The 23268-nt window shown below is 43.0% G+C and overlaps 1 protein-coding gene across 2 annotated transcripts in view; it reads left to right on the top strand.

Moving 5' to 3' along the window:
- The first annotated feature begins 915 nt into the window (after positions 1–915).
- Positions 916–23268, top strand: part of kank4 (KN motif and ankyrin repeat domains 4) — a 50896-nt gene continuing 28543 nt past the window's right edge. Inside the window, exon 1 of one of the 2 annotated variants that reach the window (XM_057337075.1) lies at positions 916–1723. The gene's annotated coding sequence lies outside the window, so the exon portion shown is untranslated. Of the gene's footprint in view, positions 1724–1991; positions 2392–23268 lie in introns of those variants that run through there. The other variant, XM_057337076.1, reaches the window with a different exon arrangement.

Genomic DNA, 23268 nt, shown 5'->3' on the forward strand with positions numbered 1-23268 from the left:
ACTGCCTGAATAAAATAAGATGGTTGAATAAACTGCTTGAGATTAACGAAAAAGCGCCCATTTTTAACGATTGGATGCGTTTTTGTTTCTAACAATACAGGGTTCTTAAAATTATGAATAAAAATGTATTTCGTTTGTCAGGCATTATTTTAGACTACCCATTTTGCTATGTGACCTGCTGCCCAGCCCACACAAAATGTTGCTGTTAGAACAGTTATATTCAGGTTTATAGATCGTTATCAGTAGTATGTCTATCTAAGGGGTATTTTCGGCGTTACAATAAACAACATTAGATAAATTTAAACAATAATAGAATAACAAAAGTAGTAAATCGTTAAAAAATCAATGTTTTCTCGTGTAGGCTGCCTCAGAAAATAAAAAAACTAAAAATATATATTTTTGAAAAACAAGCAAACAATACGTGAAAATATAATACGTAAAATACGTGAAAATATAATTTCATACTAGGATGTTTTTTTCTTAATTTGTCCTAAAAAGTTCACTTCCAACCTTCACCAGCAGATGGACATCAAGAACAACGTACGATTATTATGGTACAAATAATAAAATTAAATGTGGTTATTTGGCAAATGGCACGGACATTTTTTTTGACGAAATCATAATTTTAGGTCAAAATCCATATAATTGTTTTGGGTGAGTATATATTTTAGATGCTGTATTATCATTTGCAATTTAAATGTCTTGTTTCATTTTCTTTTTGTTGGAACATTGTCCTGTGGTGTCACAAATAAAATACGTGAGGCCAACTGCATCTGTAAATATTTAAATAATTTAAAATATATTTTCTGAAGAATCTCATATAGCCTACTGTAGCTTTTTTGTACATGCTGTTTATGTATAGTATTTTACTGTATAGTATGTTACAGATGCGTTTGAACGGCTCACCTGGCTACATGCTGATCTCACTTGTGATCAATGGAAGAAAGGCATACGAGTGTGGTCTGTTTTGAGGGTGAGTAAATAACACAAGAATTAAAATTTCTGGGTAAACTATCCAATCCTCCGGCATTTACCCTCAAATGCAAAACAAGCCGGGATTGAACATCACGAGTCTGGAAATGTGAAGAAATAGACCAGCGCACAAAAGGAATGAGAGGTATGTACTGCTCTTTTTCGACCCCAGCTGTGTGCTGTTTTTTAAATCAGCACAGCAGCCTCCTTTAGCACACAAAACCTCAACCTGCCTCATTGTCTGTGACATATACTGTCAAGAGTTACACCAGCCAAATTGCACACTATACACACCTGCTAAATAACACGCAATTCATGAAGCAGAGCTCAATTTTAATGTTATTTCTTGATTGTCTGCATTGCAAAGAAATTCTGAAAGTGATGGGGAAGCTGGATGAGGTGTGTTGGCTGTCTGTGTGTATATGTGCATCTAACCCTGTGACTGCCATTGGATGAGAGCTGAGGGAGGGGGTGTGTTCAGGCTCACAGTATAGCGCTTGTGTTATGAGAGCCTGCTGCCGTCCCCTTCCACAAACCTCAATAACAACAGTATCACAGACTGTGTGTGTGTGTGTGTGTGTGTGTGCGCGTGTGCGTGCGTGCGTGCGTGTGTGTGCGCGCGCGTGCGTGCGTGTGAAGGGGAGTGAGGAGTGCCTCTACCGCTGTCGCAGCTGCCTCCCAGTGCTGGATTTCATTGAAGGTCTGTCTCGCCTCTGCAGTGCCCAAAAATAAGGGGTCCTCAGTGACTGAGGTAAGTGATGTGAGATACTACATTACACCTCTGTCAGCTCTATTATTTAACTTTTTACCTCTTGTTTACCTTTGCAATATGCAACACACCCACCCTAACCCTTATTTATTTCTATTTTGCAACTGTAATGTATTATTTGCTGTTCTTCAGGTAATATATCAATATAGCTCGGATTTTATTTGGTAGTCCAGAACGTTATTTCGCTCCCTCCTCACACACTTTTGCTCGCCAACACACCATATCACTCATTGCAGACCTGGCTCTTTGATCTTCATCATTATGTGGCAGGTTTTTAGCCAAGCTGCCTACATTAACAGCATTTTTGAGCGTAATAGGCAAATGCTGTCTAGTAGAAGATGCAATCTCCCCTCTTCATAGCACAGATTTACCATCTGATTTCGCGCACTGCTGTGCCATGTTTCGGTTCACCTCCCTGCTGGGTTGGAGTAATGTCGACCAGCTGGTTGTTGTTGCTGCTGTGTGTCAGTCTGGCAGAGATGCGCGACACGCGGGCAGATAGCGCTGCGTTTGATCGTGTCGTAGTGCAGCATTGCGCTCATGACGCTGCGCTGTTTGGTTCGCGCGTTTGTTTTGATGGTTTGCGCCGCGAGGAACCTGCGATGGTGGTCGGCTTATTTTGAATCATCCAGAGGTGGTGAGCTCATCTGGTAAATCGCTCTGTGGTCTTCTAAGATTCGTGTGTATTGCTCGCCTTCAGCCTTAAAAATTGACAGTAGTCTGGGCAATGTACGTGTATTAGCGCATACCACTGTCAGGTGGCTTTCTTAAGGCGTTCTGAAATATACCACACGTCACTTTGACTAACATGGTTTGCTTCCGGCCATAGTGAATCAATGTATGGTATACAAAGCTGATATGCATTGAAAAGTATGTTGTATGAATACATTATGTATTCACCTGTTCGTTTACACAGCGTTATCTCAGGACTGTCTCCCTTTGAGCTTATAGATTGTTTGATGTTCTCAGGAATGCTGAGATACAGTAAGCATGTGACCCAAGGGCCACCCAGAAGTTCTGAACTCCTATTTGTTTAAAATGTGTACAGTATAATATAATATGCAGTATGTACAGCGTAATGTGTTACATTAATACATTCATTCATGTTACTGGATTAAGAATGATCAAATATAATTCATTATTTGTTTAGGCCTGTATATGTATAAGTATATGTATACTTTTTGTTGATTTTTTACACTGAAGTTCACTTGACTGAATAGCTTCTTGGATCTTAAAAACTTTTAATCTGAATTCTCCAATGTTCAAAATAATTATTTTAGACAAAAATACCGATATATTAATTTCTTTCATTAAACTACAATTTTATTAAAAAGTTTTTGAAATGCATGATTTGGAGAAAAATTAAGAATTTAAGATAATAGTAAGTTAGACAATAAGAACCCAAAATAAATGGGAACTCCTACAACACAACAGGGTGAGACTCGATAAAGTACATTTTTACAAATTGTTTGGAATACCAGCTACTTTAAAAATGTTAAAATATAATTAAAAAAATATTTTAAATATAAATAATAAAACATAATTCCCATAAAGTGAAAACATTTGTAATGTAATTTGTAATTTTTTGATGAGTTTACTCTAAAATGTGGAAAAATATTAATAAATAATGGATAAAGGAATAAATAAGTGACCCTAAACTTTTGAATTGTAGCGTATACTATTTGTATTTTATGTTCACTATAAACAAAATTGTATTTTGTTATACGGTATATATACATATGTTATATGGACAATTACAGTAACATTTCTTACAACTTCAAGTCATAGCATTACATAGCAGAATGTTGTGTTTGCAAAGCATTTTCTAGAGAGATAAATAGACATGCTTCATGTCATGTGGGTCTTGTTGCAGCACTAACTGTAATTACATGGCCTCCAAGTGGAGCTCTGAGACAGGACCTTAGTGGAAACAGTGACTATAAGGACATTTTAGGGAACTTTGAATCTGCCAGATAAGTTTTCAGTCTTTTGACTAATGATGTTCTACCAAAATGGTTTGATTGTGTGGGGAAAGTTTCTTCGTTTCTTGGATGTGTTGGGCATGAGAGAGCCTTGTTGTGGAGGTTATGGAATTTGGCATAGCGAGGTCTCTTGGGGTTGTGCATGTGAGGCTCTGTGGGGGCGATTCCTTGTCCATTGTTTTCTGCAGAAGGACATTTTTCACAGAACGGAGATGGAAACAATAGCTAACATAATTTGCATGTCGCCCCTGCCCTTTAGATTTCTTCCTCGTATAAGCATAGGGTAAAAACATTAGAGAGGGACAATGTGAGCACATGATTTCTTTGAGAGGTGAAAGGAAAACATCTTGACAAGTGATTTGTTTTTGGATATTGCTTGCTCAGTAAATGTCATTTCCTTGTTATAAACAAATGGAAACTTGGAATTCTCAAAAACAAGTTTGAGCTGTATTAATACAATTAGTTAGTTATTACACGGTAAATATATAAAGTCATCTATGAAACAAGCACACAGAAATGTTTTAGATTCCGAGCTGACTCTGGAGTGCAGCTGAGAGAGAGATGGTTATTGTGTGGAATTGGAATTTTTTTAAGGGGTCATATGGCGTGAATACGTGTTTTTCTGTGTCTTTGGTGTGTTATAAGTTGCCCATGCATGTATTAAGTGTCAGAACAAAAGATGCGTTCTATCTAAAAGCGAATGCTCACCCAGACCTGCCTGAAACGTCTCGTGTAACCACACCCCCACAAATCCACGTCAGTTCGTGGTATGATTTGACTAAGACCGCCCAAATGTATACGCAAGTAAGGTGGGCGTACCTGTCAGTACAATTGCTTTGGAACCTGATGTTCCAAATATGGTAAGAGGCGTTACATTTCCGTCACACGCTTGCAGTATTCGACCAATTACTACGCACTAGTTAACTGGCCAATCATAGCACACCTCGCTTTTCAGAGCGATGAGCTTTGTTAAAAATCTGCGCGTTTCAGAGAGGCGGGGCAAAGAGGAGATACAAACATGCACTTATGTGGAAAATACAGCGTTTTTAAACCTTAAATCGTGTATACACATTGCATTACATCTAAAACAAACGATATTTGTTTTAGCCGTGTCATATGACCCGTTTAATGTTAAACAAGTTCTCATCCAACTGTCTTTTAGTGGGGGCAGAACAAATGGGCTTTATCGAGCAAAGGAATGTAGATAAACTTTCTCCATATCAGCAAATCACCCGCTATATCACAACATCAAGAATGTGAGCACTTGCATGCTTTAATATGCACTCACAAACTTTCTGTGCATGTTCAAAGACAAATGCTTGTCTTGATGTGTGTCTTTTTGCTTGAATTCTCCATAAAATGTCCAATTCAATTAAGTAACCTGCGATTCATCTAAACAGTTAGAGATGAAAGCCTAATTCACATTATAAGTTGAAACGCATGAGCTTTGAGGTGCAGATGTTTTGTCTTTCCTCCCATTTATTTATTTTCAGTCTAAAGAAACACACAGATGCCGAATAAAGAAGTTAAAAGCTTTTCACCTCAAAGCCAATAATTTCTGTAGTGTCTGCTTTTCCATGTTTTTGTCTGAAGTTTGGTCTGGTTTATGTGTATTTTGGCCTTAAAAAAAACACTTGTACAACTGTCCAGCCATAGTCATATTCAATATTATTTTACGAAAACAGTGGAATTTATGAAAGTAGACATGCTGTAAAGATTTACTCCTTAGAGCAGAAAGACATAATCTAAGATATTAAGTCACTTCCAAATCTCCAATTCAGAAATTGTTATTAAATATTTTTTGTACATTCTTTGTTCACATACCACACCTTTATTCATGTTTACCTGGACTGGATATCCATGTCTTTATAGATATGATCTGTCACGTACTGTGAAATCCTGAAAAGACGTGGGCTTGTCTGTTGCCATCTTTGAAGTTGCAAATATGCAATGACATCAGCAGTCTCCAGCACAGGGATAATGCAACAGACAGAGAAGGAATGAATAAAGAATACATTCACAAGAACCTTTTACATATTTTGACTTTTTAGTATATCCACGTTCAAATGCTGGTTGTAAATACATCCCTGGTAAAGCTACGGTATATTATTCATCCAGAGCATTGGGTGTGTATTGGCGTCAGAGATGTAGGTCATATGTAGAGAAGTACTCCTTTGTTTATTAATGGAATGTGTGACACTGGGCTTTTCTCTATATTTCGTTGTCCTGCGTCTTTGTTGTATGAATAGCGAAAAAAGACAAATGTTCTGGAAGCAAGAAGAAGATTTGAAAAGCTCTTTTACAGATGTTATAAAGCTCACCTTGTCACGTTTATACATTCTTGTCTGTCATTTTGCCACTTGCCAAGTAGATTTGTCAGTCATATGGTGTTGCATTAATATGAACAAGGAATATCTGTTGCTGTGTTGCATTGTTTTGTCTTACAGCTGTTTTCTATTTAGTTTTTTCTTGATGCCCTGCTGCTTTGATAATACTGTTGACAGTTTATATGCTTCTAATATAATATATTTAGTGGAAAGTTATGTCATAAATGTATCGTTTTTTTATCGATTTGATTAGAGCAGATTGACCATGTACCTCTTTTTATAAAGTGAATGCAACTGATGTCTGAAACCAAGTGATGGGGGCCAAGGCTATTATATGACCTTAAAAAATAACTATATTAATAATGCTTTTAGGGTGCTTTTTGGTACTTTTTACAGATTCACTTATATTGTATAAAGAGCAGTTTACTGTACATACTTACTGATGATGTAATTTTGGGTGTTGCATCTTTAAGTCATTAGTTGAAATGAACTGATTAATTATTTGAAGAATTAGTCATTAAAGTTAGCTTCGGGCTAAACAGAAATGTGATTAATCTTAGCCTTAGTAAAATTTTAAATCAATTGATCTACCTTTACCATGCATGATATAATCCATGATATAAACTGCTATAGGCTTGTTTAATGATTTCATATGGGCTAAAAAATTGCATGCTTGGCGGTTGAGAAAAATAGGATTATCATCTTTAAAGATAGTGGAAATAACTTACAGTTTGCTTGCCACATCCTTATCTTTCTTATTCTCATTAGTTTACCATAGCAAAACCTTTTCCCATTTTGTGTCCACTGCAGGCTGTAGCGAGACACCTCTGCATTTTTCAGCCCTTTCATTTTTCAGCATATCAACAAACAAATGGTTTAACGTTAAAATAATGAATAGCAGGAATACTGTTTATTTCATTAGATAATAAATCTTTTTGACAATTACACTATTGTGAGTGTTCTGGGGCATGATGTTGTTAATAATTATGTGTTTATTAGCGCTAGCTTGTGTTGCATGTTGTTGCTGTCTGCAGTGTGGTATTTTGCACTGCATTGATGGTTCAGAGGTGATGAGAGTTCAGTTGCATCAAAGCAGAAAGATTGACTGAGAGTCGTGTCAATGCAGAGGACATCTGTACTGAAACTGATTAGACACTAATCCTAAGTGATGGGCATACACATTTACAACTGTCCAGATGGTACAAACACTTTTGCAGCTTATTCCTGTTGGTATCCTTTCATCTTCATCCTACTAAGGCAATGCTTCATTTTTAGAATGACTTTGTTTACATGCACAGGAAAATGTTGATAGTACAAATCAGAATTTTGTCATATTCTGATTATGTTTATTCATTTCAGATTGATATTAAGAATCCACTTTTATTACATGCAAAGCAGCTCAGACATACTGCAAAATATTAACAAGGATATTTAAATAATAAGAAATAAATACTAAAAAAAAATCAAAAATAGTCTCATGAATTTTAGTTTTAAAATGAAAATAAGAATAAGAAGTGAAGTTGTACATTAATTTATTTTTTCTATAACAAATATTTATGCACCTAAATCTGAACTGTTTGTCTGAGATTTCAACAATGTAGAGGTTTCTTCTTATTTTCTGGCTTTCTGGCCTTTAGTGTTGTACATTTTGAAGGGATTATCTGTTTAATTTCAAGCTTGATAAATGTTTCCACTTGAGTTAGAAACAAGCGTTTAGTGTCCACAGAACTCCGGCAGGAAGGGCACAGTATTTTTTATCGTGTTTTTACTGGTCAGAAATTTTCTGGAGACAAGGGAAGTCTACATTAAAATACTGTTGATACTAAAGGAAGGAGGAAGATGTTTTTATGCTGCTCATAAATTCGGCCACATCCTAGCTTTACAACTTGTGCCCTTTCTCACGATCCAACAGTAAGATCCCAGTAGACAAAATTCAAGCTGTAGTTTAGGACAACAAATGTGGTTTTTATTTTGTAGCCCTTCACGGATAAGTAGGAGTTTTCTGTTGATAATCACCTCAGAGAAAGTACAATATGCTACCACTGCGTTTTGAGTGATTTTCCTCTGGGCCTAACCACCCAGCTGCCCTAGTTAGATAACAAATCTTTCCTGTCTGAAATAAAGCCCACATCCAACCTATATCTGACACGAAGAAAAGGAAGAGTGAAAATGACATGAGGCAGTGACATGAGTGGATAACTGAAATTGCTTCAGAGAGCATCTCTGATCAAAATGAAATGATTTGAGACAGACTGAAAGAGCGATTAAAAAGAAAGATGGTTATAATGTACTGCTTTGCCTGCAGCTCTGCTTTGGTCTTTTAAAATGGTATCACAGAATTTACAATATGGAAGATTCTAGGAGTCCCAGATGCTTCCTGTTGGAGTGACCGGTAACTGAACTCCAGCCACAAACAGGGGGATGTGTTTATGTCTGTGTGAGAACAAATATACTGAATAAATTCCCAACCACTTGTTCTGGGCTTATGTGGAATTAATTAGTTTTCCCCATTTGGGATTGTGGATGTGTAGTCGTAAGTGTATAAGTGTGTGTATGTGTGTACTTTATTTACAATACTTTGTGGATAAATATATGCCTAGCAGTTTTCAGAATATTTTTGAAAAATTGAAATGCTTTCTGTAAGGTTGTGGTTTATTGTTAGCTTAGTAGTTGTATGTATCTTAATGGTGTGAGGCTATTTAGTAAACGTCCGTGTGTCTTTGTTTTCTCCCCTATATGGTCCGCTTATGGCACAAATCAAGAAATATTTCTGGTTATGAAATAGAAAATGAATAATGAAATTTAAAGTAATATTTCACTTACATTTTTATTCCTACTATGGAAAGTCAACGAGGGCTTAATTTAAAGTGAACTACTCCTTTAATGTTTTACTAACTAAAATTAAATCATGACAACTTATACCACTGCAGGCTTGTTTTTCAAAATTAAATCACATTTTCTAAATAGACCATATAGTTTGAGGTTGTTTTGTCTTAATTAGGATGCTTTGATTTAAAGGAGCAATGTGGAGATTTTAGTGGCATCTAGTGGCGAGGTTGCGAATTGCACTCCACCCATCCCTTTCGAAGCACTATGGTGGCTGGCTGCACAGAACTAAGATGTCATCACGTTTTCGCTTCTTTGCAGAAGGAGATAACGAATTTACGAAACGCGCTCTGTGCAGTTTGTCCGTTTAGGCGAGGGCTACTGTAGAAACAACATGGTGAATTTCATGCAAGGGGAATCGCGGTGTATGTAGATAGAAATAGCTCATTCTAAGTTAAAAAAAAGTTTCATTATGTAAGGTCTTTTGAAGACCTAGTTATGTATATTGCATTTCTGTCAATAGATCCTCAAAAATATTACATATTAGACCTTTAACAAACCATTCAGGTTGGCATTTGCCTGAAGTCTTTTTAGTTATAATCCATTATAAGTATTAAAGTATTGCCCCTCTTACATAATCAACCCATGATGTTTTAAACAGCAAATATTGTGTTTTGAATGCTGGTGCTTAGCAGCTTCACCATACTGATTGACCAGCACCTCCTTAAATACCTGAAATAACCCAATACTCATTTAAAGTTCAGCAACGTGCAAAGATAGCTGCTACAATTTAGAAACTAGAAGACAGGTTCTATTTAAAGCAACATGTACTGTAACTGTTAAATTAGAAACAGATGGCTTCCTATGGTTTGAACATGCTGTTTAATTGTCAATTTCTGACAATGCCATGCAAACATTTACATTTTTCTTGCTGATTACAGCAGGGAAAATGAAATCTTCCACTAAATATTTTAATGCCATAAATTATCAGAACCACATTCCTCCTTTTTAAAATCATTTCACAATTAACAGTTTTAATCATATTTATGTTTTGTATCCCAGTCATGGTTCTGTGCATTTTCCTGTTTCAAGATCAGCATGCATGATTTACATGCATGATTCACCTTTATCCAGGATTAAAAGATTAATTTAAAAGACTAAATTAGTTTACTTAAAATTTGTTTGCTTAAATGGGACCGTCTATAGTGGGGTTTATTTTGTCCTTCAGAGACATAATGATCAGATGTTATGTTTCACCATCAGCGGAAATGGAATAGGAGCCTTGCCCACAGTTCCTTAGAGACTGACTTGACTACATAAATGTGACCTTGAGAACCTTGTGTTATTTCCTCCCAGAAAGAGCTGGAGGTGTTTTGCATTTTAAATGGCCTTCCATTTTTTTCTTTCTCTCTGTGTATTTTATTTTTCCTCAGTCTTGAGAGATTAAAAAGTCCTTTGCTTTGAATTCTGAAAGCAACTGTGATTGCGTCAAAATCACTTGACCATAACATCTTTTAAGTAAGTGATAGCCGGGGGACTATTGGTAAAAAGCAAAGATTGAAGCTTGATATTGTCTTGTTTTCTAAAAAATATCAGTCCTTAATTTTAACAAGATACATTTTCCTGGGATTTGGTCAATTTATCCGTTTTTTTATTTTGCTTCTTAAATGACTGTATCTTGTTTAAGGGTTATTTTTACCACTGTAAAAAACAACTAGTAGGATTTACTTAATTTTTTGGTCTTCATTATACTTAAAGGAGTCATTTGCCGGAAGTACGTGTTTTTCTTTGTCTTTTGTGTGTTATAAGTTGCCCATGCATGTATTAGACACGTGAAATTGCAAAAATTTAAGTGTCGGAACAAAAGATGTATTTTATCTAGAAGCGAATGCTCACCCAGACCTGCCTGAAACGCCTCGTTTAATCACACCCCCACAACTTGACGTCAGCTCGTGGAGATTTGACTAAAACCGCTCAAATCTACACGCAAGTAATGTGGGCGTACCTGTCAGCACAATTGCTTTGAAACCTGATGTTCCGAATATGGTAAGTGGTGTTACATTTCCGTCACACAATTGCAGTATTCCACCAATCACTACGCAGTAGTGAACTGGCCAATCATAGCACACCTCGCTTTTCCGAGCGATGAGCTTTGTAAAATATCCTCGCGTTTCAGAGAGGCGGGGCTAAGAGGAGATACAAACATGCACGGTATGTGGAAAATACAGCGTTTTTTTAACCTTAAATCGTGTATACACATTGTAATACATCTAAAGCAAACAATAATATTCGTTTGAGCCGTGTAAAATTACCCCTTTAAAGGAGCCATGCAACGGTGTTGAATGCATTCTGACTTTTTTACAATGTTAAACGTGCTGGCTTCTCATGCTTGACATAGTCAACTTGTCAAAAAACGAATTGGACGTATTACGTATATTTCTGTGCTCGATACACTCCCCCAGCGTTCATATAGGTTTCGGAAAGTTTTTTTAGAACATGAAAATCCATTTTGTAACAACTCTTCTTAGTCCCTTATTGGGCAATTCTCCCGGAAAAGCACGCCCACGGCAAGGCGAAAGAAATAGCCTGCTCACGCGTCAACCGACAAGCGAGGAACACGTCGGCAACGTTGCATCAAGATTGGCTGCGCTGTGGGCCTACAGCTGCAGCTCGTTACCCTTGCGATAGAGAGAGAAGTCGAAGTGTGTTTGTTTGTTTACGGCATTTCAGTGATGGATGTTATATAAACGGTGGATATAACGCTGGATTTGGAGATCTTTTGAAACTGATAGATGGTGCGGTCCCAGCGCTAAAAGAGACCGGACATGAACCACATGCGGTAAGTGAAACTAAGTCATATGTCTGTGTTTTGTTGTCACTCGGCGCGTAAGTGCATAATGTAAACAACACGAACTTATAGTGAATCAATAGTTATGTAGGGATAATGTATTGCGATGATGTATTGTGTGCTCGCACACCCCCAGGAGGTCGTATTTTTCCGGAAATAATCGTACAGCTGTATATCTATCTTTTATAAATGTTATCAAACTAAATACTCTCCGAAGATACAAAGTATGCAGTAATACTCTTTAGATACTCAAGATTAATATGAGATTGGCAGAAACTGTGCGTGTTATGGCAGCTTTAAAAAATGTTGTAAAAAAAATTTCCTCACAGTTTTTTAAAGTAAATTTTACTTTTGCAATTTTTTTAAGTTTTTGCACACGTTTTTAAAGCAAATTTACTTTAAAAAAAACTGTGTGCAAAAACTTGCACAAATAACACAAAAATTAAGTATATCCCATTGGTTGTTTTTTACAGTGTGGAAAGCATGCCAAAAATGCTAAGACCGAAAATGATCCTCTGCAGTTTGATCCACAACAGAGGCAGTGACGATTTATTGAAGCAATGGATAGACCAACGTTGATTGTTACAATCCTATCAATTGTTAACATATCAAATATTTTTCCAGATATGTTCAGTGCTCTTTTTCCATTAGGTTTGTTATCAAATTTCCTGGCATCCTATGAAGAAAAATACGCAGCACATGCCATTTACTGATAACAAAGGGCACTTCAAGTTCAAGTTGCAAATGAAATGGTGCCAGGTGTTAGAGAAGATTCCATTAAAACTCTCAGTCTGTTTTTCCAAGCTTTTACCTCTCAAACATTCTCATGCCTCTAATCTAAAAGATTCACTTTTGGAAGCTCCCAGCCTTTGGAAAAATGAGAATAGCCAAGATGAAGGAAAGAGAAGAAAAGAGACAGATGAAGTGGGCAGATCAAAGAACAGCACAATGCTGCTGGTCTGCTGTAGAAGGAAAAGCCAAAGCTTGTGAGCAGTGGGTCAAAAAAGAGACTGGTTTCCCACTTTTACATTTGTAGGAATTAGAAGCCTCGTTTTCAAGAAGCATTAAAACATGTGTCTAAGAATTCCAATTTATTAAATAGGCATTTGCACTTTCCAAAAGCAATTTGTGTCTAAAAAGGAGTAAATAGCATTACTTAAAGACTTCAACTATTTAAGCAAGGAAACAGAGTACACACATCTGTGTGAGGTCAAAGCAGGCTGCAGCTCTCTCCGCCAAAACATTTGAGATCTCCTGAAAGTTCTTGTGTATGCCCGTTGAAATGTAACCAACCAAGTTTTTATTTCCCGCAAGCCTAGTTGTTAAAAGACTAACTTTGTGGAAACCCTCCTACCCACTATCTAGGATGAGCAACACGACCTATTACGGTATGTTAATCATTGACACCTTCAAATCCAATACATGTGTTTATGGGGGGTTGAGGCTACTGTATATCAGGTACTTGCTGTTCTTAGGTAACGCAGAAATGGACTCCGAAAGCTGTCAATCATTTTAATGAGTCAAAGCCAAGCTTTTTAGCTGGTACATGCAGGATATCGCCCTGACATTTTCCTCCCAGATAAGACATATGAGGATTAGACAAAATGGCAACCAATGGCAACTAAAGTGGTCTTTTTCTGTACTCATACAGTATATCAACACAACGATTCATACAGTATATCAACATAACAAAATCTTATATTTTTGGCATGTGATGGTAAGGCTTTTTGATGGTCTGTATCTCTATGAATAGGATGATTGTCACTGTATGTAAGACAAAGCAGATATGTTAGCCTTGCTATTATTATTAAATAAACATATTATTTATCACATAATACAGTATATGTTTTAATTCAACACTTTAATGCATCCCATGCTGCAACATAGCAAACAGCCACTGACAAAATGACAGAAATGAGGATAATCAATTCCACACTCCTCCCCCATTAATAACAAGAAGCACACTAGAGAGTATGCAGCCTTTTGAGATTCATAATGATGACGATAAAAAATTTGCTAGTCTAAAATGAAAATTGTTGATCAGAAGCATAAAACCACAAGCAAAGATTGGACTTTGAACTTATCGTCATCGTTGTTCCCCCTGTAGGCAGACCCAAACAAATCTATATGGACCTACATACAGTGACATAGGTTTTGTTTATTACTTAAGGGTTGTTGTTTTTAGCCATAACTGTCAGCATATTTGTACAAGTCCGTCTGTTCATATTTGTATATTTTTATTGTATTTTTTGTCTGTTTTATTTGTCCAGGGGCTAGAGATTCTTGTTGATAGAGCTCATGTGAGCGGGTCGCACTGGGATTTGCTCGTCTCTCCTCACATTTCTATATGAGCATTCTTGCTTGTTTGCAGCTGCTTTTGTGTGTGTGTGTGTGTGTGTGTGTGTGTGTGTGTGTGTGTGTGTGTGTGTGTGTGTGTGTGTGTGTATAAGTGCACATATCAGTTGGCGAAAGATGGAATGATAAAATGAAACGCAGTAATAGGGAGCATGCTCAGCTCTCATCTTTTTGTCACCACATCACACAAGCAAACACTAGCTGCAAGTGTTCAAAAGAATGTGTGTGTTACTAGTATTTGACTAAGGATTTCTCTAGCTGCATGTGTTTAGAACATAGTGAATGTATTTAGTCTCAGGTATGTCATATTTCTTTTGAAGCCTATGTAGGTCGTTCGGTGGACGTTTGGAATTTGTGGAATGCGGGAAAATTACTACAAGACATAAACAATGTATCATTTTTATTTGTTCGTAACATAATGGTTCATATCACGTCTGTAAAATAGATTTTCTTTTCCACAGTATATTCTCTTAAACGAGTGGTTCACCCAAAAAGTAATGTATGTTCATAATTGGGTGCGCTGTCCCTTTAAGTCTTTAAGTCTCATTTACAGTGTCTCTCCCGCTCTTTTAAAGGGGTGATATGACAGGGCTAAAACGAATATTATCGTTTGTTTTAGATGTAATGCAATGTGTATACACAATTTAAGGTTAAAAAACACTGTATTCCCTTTCTGTCGGTCTCTCGACGTTGTGTCGAACCGACAGAATGGGGTTTGTCTTGAGAACCTATCATCTTCTGAGTATTTAGAAAAGGCCAATGAAAATTGGCGAATGAAATTTGCATGCCGGGCTCCTCCCCGGATGTCCGGGTATAAGAGGGAAGCCGGCGTGCTCATTCATTCACCTTTTGTTCTTCAGAGCCTACGCATCTGGTGAGCTTCTCTACGATCTGGGTGATCATTCTTTCTGCTGGAATCTACGACGTGGACAGCGGACGGTCCCTTCCTGCAGTGACTCTCCCCTGGGCGTCTCGGCAGTTCCGGAGGTGTTCGAGCAAATTTCCTTTTCTAAAAGAGCAAATTTCTCCAGCGTGGCTTGTCCCGCTGTTCTCATGGGTGCAACACACTCATCGAGGAGGGGGACGGACACAATGCCTGCTTCCAGTACGCTGGGGCAGACGTTGTGGATACGTCCTGCCCGCACTGCGGGCGGTGACGATTCAGACGTTGCGTCACAGGTGGCTGTGTTCCCACGGGACTCAGCCACCACCTCGTTTGCTCCCCGTTCCGTGGCGGCAGGACTACGGCCCTGCCGTCCGCTATGGCAAGCAGCGAGGGTGAGATGAGGATTACTGTGAGCGATAATCCGCCAGCCACGGCTCACGGACCGTTCACACCTCGTTTCGCTCGTCTGACCGTTCCCCAAAAAAGACGGTCCGCCGTCTTATTCCTCAATCACGTATTCGGACACGATGCGTGATGATGAGAGGTCTCTTGCAGCATCGGGGGGTGACGTACTGCCATCCGACTCCGACGATTCTTCGGGCTCCCTCCCTCGGGGGGTCGAGCCCAGGAAAAAGCGGATGTCGAGATGTCGGCCATGCTTTCCCGGGCCGCCGTGAGTGTTGGGTTGCAGTGCCCGCACTGCCTCTCCCGGCGTTCGCGGCTGGCTACATGGCGCCTCGGGTTTGAGCGCGGCTCCAAGCCGCGCCCGCCCCCAGTGCCGTGTTTACCGGAAGTGCATGAGGAACTTTGCAAGACCTGGAACGCCCCTTCCGGCACGTTTCACGTCAAACAAAGTTCTGTCACCCTCTCTTCCCTCGAGGTTGAGACAGCTGGAGGATGCGTCGGTGTCCCCAGGTGGAGTTGCCGCCGCGGTGCACTCGTGCCCGTAGGTGGCGGCCACCTGGGGGGGCTCGACCTAGACTCCCGTCCAAAGCATGTGGTGTCTCGGCATCTCTGGTGTCGAGAGCTTACATTGCGGCGGACCAGGCTGCCTCCTCTCTCCACGCTATGGCTCCTGCCAGGCCAGGGCGTTGAGAGAGCTCCACGAGGGTAAGACCGACCCAGCGCTTATGCAGGAACTCCGCGCCGTCACCGACCTCGCTCTACGGGCGACCAAGGTGACCACGGGGGCCCTGGGTCGGACGATGTCCACACTTGTGGTCCATGAGGAACTCCTCTGGCCGATACTTGCGCAGATGAGTAACGCTGAGAAGGTCCGCTTTCTCGACGTACCCGTCTCGCAAGGGGGGGCTGGTTGGTGTTACTGTGGAGGGTTCTCGACAGTAAAAAGCAGTCCTCCGTGCCGCAACTCGGCCGCCTCGGCCGTCGAGTCCCGTGCACTGTCTGCTTCCCAGCAGCCCTGGTCCTCTTCAACGCCCTCCAGTGACCTGGAGGAGACAGCGAAGAGGAGACCATCGCCCCATCAGCAGCCGCGGGCAGCGGCTGTCATGGGATCACCTCAGGGGGATCGAGGCTACCATTGGGCCCGACCCCAGCCACAGCGCTGGTAGGTCGGATAGGGACGGTTCCTGCCCCGTCCCTCCATCTGCTGGCCCCCTCTGGGGGGCTGGCGCCCACTTACTCTCAAAAAGGAGAGTTTCCTCTCTCTCTGGGTTACCACAGCCGCTCTCACCCTCTGCACGACGGTGAACGGCAAACTCGACGTTGCGTCATGGCGAAGCGCAATGTCGAGTATAAACACCAGCCCTCAGCACTCTCAGTCAGACAGTGCGTTGAGCTGCGCAGTCGCCAGGCAGGAAAAACAGCAGAGCCGATCTCCTCCCCGGGGGACCTCCCCCGGCAAGGAATCCGTACTGCTAGCCATCGAACCACCCCCCGGGGGGACGATGAAAAAGATCGTACCTTTAGTCCCCGTCTCATTTCTGGGAGCCTGTCCGGCTTCCCAGACTGTCAGGCTGGCTAGGGAAGACGATCCGTCTCGGCTACGCGATCCAGTCGCCTCACGCCCGCCAAGTTTCAGGGCATCCGATATACCTCAGTCAGAGGCTAGGATGTTCCCGTACTTCGGGCCGAGGTCGCCACCCTTCTGGTGAAGGGAGTGATCGAGCCCGTCTCACCAGCCGAGATGTTCAACGGGTTTTACAGCCTGTACTTCATTGTCCCCAAGAAAGGCGGGGGGTTGCGCCCTATCTTGGGTCTGTGTGTTCTGAACAGGCACCTACACAATAGCTGCCTTTCAGGTTGATCACGCAGAAGCGCATCCTGACGTCCGTCAGGTGTCAGGACTGGTTCATGGCAATCGACCTGAAGGACGCGTACTTCATGTCTCGATCCTCCCTCGACATCGGCCGTTCCGACGGTTCGCGTTCGAGGGACGGGCATATCAGTACAGGGTCCTCCCCTTCGGTCTGTCCCTGTCTCCACGAGTCTTTACGAAGGTCGTGGAAGCCGCCCTCCTTCCCCGTAGGGAAGGAGGTGTGCGGGTACTAACTATCTCGACGACTGGCTCAAGTTTTGGCACACTCTCGAGATCTGTTGTGTACACACAGGGACCTGGTGCTCCGGCACCTAGATCGGTGGGGCTACAGGTCAACTGAGAAAAGAGCAAGCTCTCCCCGGTGCAGAGCATCCTCTTTCTCGGTATGGAACTCGACTCTGTCCTCACGAGCGGCCCCGCTCACCCCCCGGGGGGGGGGCGCGAGACCCGCGACGAGGAAGCCCGCACCCTCGCGGCCTCCCAGAGGCAGCGCGACTGACTAGCGCGCCCGATCAGTGTTGAACTGCCTGAAGATCAGACAGTCAGCGGTCCCCCTGTAACAAGAGGCTCCTGGGATACATGGCATCCTCGGCGGGGGTGGTCCCCCTCGGGTCGATGCACATACGACCGCTCCAACACTGGCTGCAGAGTCAAGTTCCTTGGAGAGCGTGGCACACCGGCAGCAGGCGTATGGTCACACGCTTTTCTGCCGACACACCCTAACCCCCTGGTCTCCATGACCTTCTTGCGGACAGGGGTCCCCTTTGGGATGCCTCCCTGCAAGGTTGGGGTGCCGTGTGCAACGGGCAAGCAGTGTCGGGGCGGTGGACGGGCCCCCGCCTGCGTTGGCATTTCAACTGCCTAGAGTTGTTGGTTGTGCTACTTGCATTGAGGAGGCTACTACCTCTCGTGCAGGGAAGCACGTGCTGGTCCGGTCGGACAGCACAGCTGCTGTGGCGTATTCTTTCACTCACAGCAGCTAACATGACTCGCCCGACGCCTCCTCCTCTGGAGTCAGCAGGTGATCAGCTCCCTGCGAGCCACACACATCCCAGGCGTCCTGAACCAGACAGCCGATGCGCTCTCTCGTCAGTCGACGCCTCGCGGAGAGTGGCGACTCCCTCCCCGCGCAGCCGGCTCATTTGGGGCAGTTCGGCCAGGCACAGGTGGTCCTGTTGCCTCCCCGGACTCCACCCATTGTCCGCTTTGGTACTCCCTGTCCGAGGTACCCTCGGCACGGATGCCCTTGCGCACAGCTGGCCGCGGGACAAGCGGAAGTACGCTTCCCCCCAGTGAGCCTCATTGCACAGGGCCTGTGCAAGGCCAGGGAAGAGGAGCATCAAGTGGTACTAGTTACGCCCCTTCGGCCTAACCAGGACTTGGTTCTCGGAGCTGAGGCTCTGACAACAACTCCCCCCTGGCCGCTCCCCCTGGCGGACAGCTTCCCCAGGGGAAGGGGCACGTTACGGCATCCCAGGCAAAACCTGGTCTCCATGTCTGGACGGGACGAGGAGATCCTGAGTGACCCACCCCCGGTCCGGTTGGGACGTCACTCAGGCTAGGGCTTCGGCCACTGGGCGGCTATACGCCCATAGGTGGCGCCTCTTCTCGTCCTGGTGCTCTTCTCGGCGAGAAGACCCGCGGAGTTGCTCGGTCGGGTACGAGCTGTCCCGTCCTCAAGAGAGACGGGGGAGTAACCTCTCCCCCTCCACACTGGGAATGTATGTAGCCGCTACGGCCGCTCATCATGACCCAAGTGCTGGGTAGCCTCTGGGACAGCACGACCTGGTCATTAGGTTCCTAAGGGGCGCGAGAGGGTGACCACCTTATCCGCGCCCCGTACCCTCTTGCGACCTAGGTGGCGGGCCTCAAGAGGCCCCGCCCCCTTCGAGCCTCTCCGGGTTGCCGCTCTTTCTCAGTCTTGATAAAGACGGCTTTCCGCATGGCGCTCACCTCCAAGAGGGTAGGGGATCTGCAAGCACCCTCCGTGTCCACAGATTGCCTAGAACTCGGGGCCGGGATTCTCACGTTATCTTGAGACCCCGCCCCGGCTACGTGCCCAAAGTTCCCACCACTCTCCCGAGAGACCAGGTGGTGAACCTGCAGGCGCTCCCCACCGGGGAGGAAGACCCAACCTATCCGTGTTGTGTCCAGTACGCGCACGGCGCCTCTACTTGGACCGCACGCAGAGCCCAGAAGCTCTGAGCAGCTCTTTGTCTGTTTCGGAGGTCAGCAGAAGGGAGGGCTGTCTCCAAACAGAGGCTGGCGCACTGGATCGTGGATGCCCTCGTTAGGGCATACCGATCTCTATTCGCCCCTGCCCGTTGGGAGTGAGGCACACCCCTCATGGGCACTGGCTCAGGGCGCCTCTCTGGCAGACATCTGCAGAGCTGCGGGTTGGGCTATGCCTAACAACTCCGTGAGGTTCTAATACCTACGCGCGGAACCGGTGTCAGCCCGCATCCTGGCAAGGTGTGGGACCGGCAGCCGGTAGGGCATACGCCTGCGGAAGCCCTTCCCCCTCCGGGGGGAGCAGTGGCGATCCCGCCTCACTTCTTTCCCCTCGGGTAAAGAACAGGCATTCCATCCATCACTAAGCACCCTTCCAGGGGACAGGCTGGGCAGAGCAGCCCTGCCCCCTTAGGCCGGGGAACAGTTGAGTTATCTCCCACATAGCTCTAACCGGACCTAGTGCTCCAGACGTGGTAACCCCCCCTCCGTGGGCTGTTCCGTCTGATGTATCCTCATGAATGGTTCCCACCTTGGCAACCCATGACCTCCCCAGGTGGACTCCCACCTTGCGGTTAACTCCTGCAGTCCGCACATTCCTCCCATGAGTTCTCCCCTGATGGTGAGACCATGTGGTGTCTCCACTAATTCCTCCCTACGGTAGGTAGTGGCCTCTGCAGGTTTTTTCCCCCAGGGGGGAATAATGCTTACCCAGTGGCCCGTACGGTGCCGGGCGGCTTCTCGCCATTTAGAGAACTAGGCCTCCGCCCGTGACGGCCGGTGACAGGGGCTTCCCAACTTTGTGTAAAGCTCTGGGTCCCCCTTCCTCTCCACTGGAGGGTCATAATTTCGCGTTAGCGTGTTCGTCTGACTCGCCCAGGCCAGTCAACGTCGCTCCGCAGAGATTGTGACGCGGCTCAGTGCTGTGGCGTTTTCCATAGAAACCCCATTCTGTCGGTTCGACACAACGTCGAGAGACCGACAGAAAGGGAACGTCTTGGTTACGGATGTAACCTCGGTTCCCTGATGGAGGGAACGAGACGTTGTGTCCCTCATGCCACAACACTGGCCGCCCACCCCAGCGGTCGGGGGAGGATGCTTTAGGCTCCTCAGACCAAAGGTGAATGAATGAGCACGCCGGCTTCCCTCTTATACCCGGACATCCGGGGAGGAGCCCGGCATGCAAATTTCATTCGCCAATTTTCATTGGCCTTTTCTAAATACTCAGAAGATGATAGGTTCTCAAGACAAACCCCATTCTGTCGGTTCGACACAACGTCTTGTTCCCTCCATCAGGGAACCGAGGTTACATCCGTAACCAAGACGTTTTCCACATACCGTGCATGTCTGTATTTCCTATTTGCCCCACCTCTCTGAAACGCACAGATTTTTAACAAAGCTCATCGCTCTCAAAAGCGAGATGTGTGCTATGATTGGCCAGTTAACCAGTGCGTAGTGCTTGGTGAAATACTGCAAGCGTGTGACGGAAATGTAACGCCTCTTACCATATTCGGAACATCATGTTCCAAAGCAATTGTACTGACAGGTGATAAAATGTCATCGGTACTTTCCTTATCAATTCGAGCCCGAATCTGATCCGGAAAATGAAGATGATCAAGCCGATATATCAACTTTGCGACTTGAGCAGGATGTAAAGGATTGGTAAGGTTTTTAAAAAATATATTATGTTAAATAGATAAACTATAGCTAACTGTTTTACCTTTTATATACGACGTTATAAATATTTGCCGTTAGTGATCAACCAGTGTTACGCTATGTCTCGTCGCAACTCGACAAAGACAATAAACCCCTTTATAAACACGACATTTGTTGCCTCTAGTTGGAACATAATTACTGATTATTAGGACTTATGTTGTCTTTTTTCACGTTGCACGAGTGCGTGCATTTGCAGATCACACAAAAAACAACATGCGCTACAAACACATGACAAACTCAACTCGCGTTAGTCCGTAACAGAGTCTTTTACAATGAAAATATACTTACAGGCTGCGCCAGACTGTCCTTGCGAAGTTGTAATGGTTGGAATTTCCCCACTTTTTAACAAAAGCTTTCGTGCACAGCCGGCCTTGATCTCTCCCAGGTTCATGAAGCAATCATCTGTGAAATGCGCTGCACACACTTGAATATTCGTATTATACTGTTCTGAAACAGTATTGTAAATAAAATGTAACCATTCGTTTCTAGTTGTCTCATCTTTTGGAAGGGCAAACAAAGAGGCTTTCTTTTCGCAATGAAACACACAGCTTCTCCACAACATGGCTTCGGCGACGATACAATGAGATTTACAAGTACGCCCACCTTACTTGCGTATAGATTTGGGTGGTCTTAGTCAAGTCATACCACGAAATTACGTAGATTCGTGGGGGTGTGGTTACACGAGGCGTTTCAGGCAGGTCTGGGTGAGCATTCGCTTTTAGGTAGTAATTTTTGCAATTTTACGTGTCTAATAAAAGCATGGGCAACTTAAAACACACCAAAGACACAGAAAAACATGTAATCGCGCCATATGACCCCTTTAATGTGAGTAATGGACAGACCGTAGGAGTCTGAGTGCGACAGATATAGGAAAGCTAGAGAATAAAGAAAAGAGTGACAGTAAGCTTTTGGTGAATGGGCCAATAAACTGCAGTATCATGTCAAGAAGTAAATCGAGCTAGAGGGATGGAAAAATGAGCCACGCAACATGTGCATTTTCCCTCACACACATACACCTTTCTTCATCTGTTGACATCAAGTCATATTTCCTGCGAGCATCTTTATCGCAGCTGAGTGACAGCCCCATCTCTCACACACTTTCATTATTCTGCCCTTACCCTTGTATGTGTGGCCCAAGGCATTTCTTTTCTTCATGGTGAAGGCTTGAACATATACGTTATTAAGTAGAGGAGACACAAGAACCAATTGTAACATTTTTTACTTGATAACTTAACAACTCACAGACTATGAAAGATCTTCATGCTCTCTTTTGGCATAAGAAATATAGGGACTATCAAATTTAATGTCACATTTTTCATAATGGTAATATTAATGGTTTTGGATGAATGGATTTATATATTTATATTACAGGTTTATAATGCAATATATTCATATATTTATAAACTGTATTATATTTTCTACAGTAACATACAGAATATATTTTGTATTTATTACATTTATGTACTACTACAGTTTGCCTTGAGAAATATGGTTTTGTGTCCATGTCCGTTGTCTCCATTGGGGGGTCAATGTTGTTCGTTTACCAATGTTCAGAATATCTTCTTTTGTGTTCTGCAGTAGAAAGAAAGTCATACAGGTTTGGAATAACACAAGGGAGAGTAACCTTTGAAAGAATTTTCATTTTTGACTGAACTATCCATTAAGACATATTACACATACCCCGGAAATCGTTTTCTTTAAAATTTCCTTCTGAAGTGAAAAAATCACGGATCTTTTTCCTCTGGCAAAGTTAAAATTCTACTCAGCATGTGCTGAGTCAGTGCCATTACTCTTGCTTGATGGTGGACAGATGGCACGAGAGAACATGTCATGTTTTCTGAATGATAGACTGCTGCTTATTCATGCTGCATGAAAAAAGCCCTTTTCTTGGTCAAATGTGTCTTATTTCTCTTGTGATTTTGTCAGCTCATGTCATCTTGATGTGAAGATGGGGACGCTTCTGTTGAACCACTTGCATTCCGTCATCCTGTGCATGGTTTTATGAGTAAATACAGGATAAATACAGTATAAATTTGAGTTTACCCATGGGATCTTTTAAATAGTTATGCTCTAAAAATAT

Source organism: Triplophysa rosa, linkage group LG7 (genome assembly GCF_024868665.1).
Source record: "Triplophysa rosa linkage group LG7, Trosa_1v2, whole genome shotgun sequence".
In the NCBI taxonomy this organism is placed as follows: domain Eukaryota; kingdom Metazoa; phylum Chordata; class Actinopteri; order Cypriniformes; family Nemacheilidae; genus Triplophysa; species Triplophysa rosa.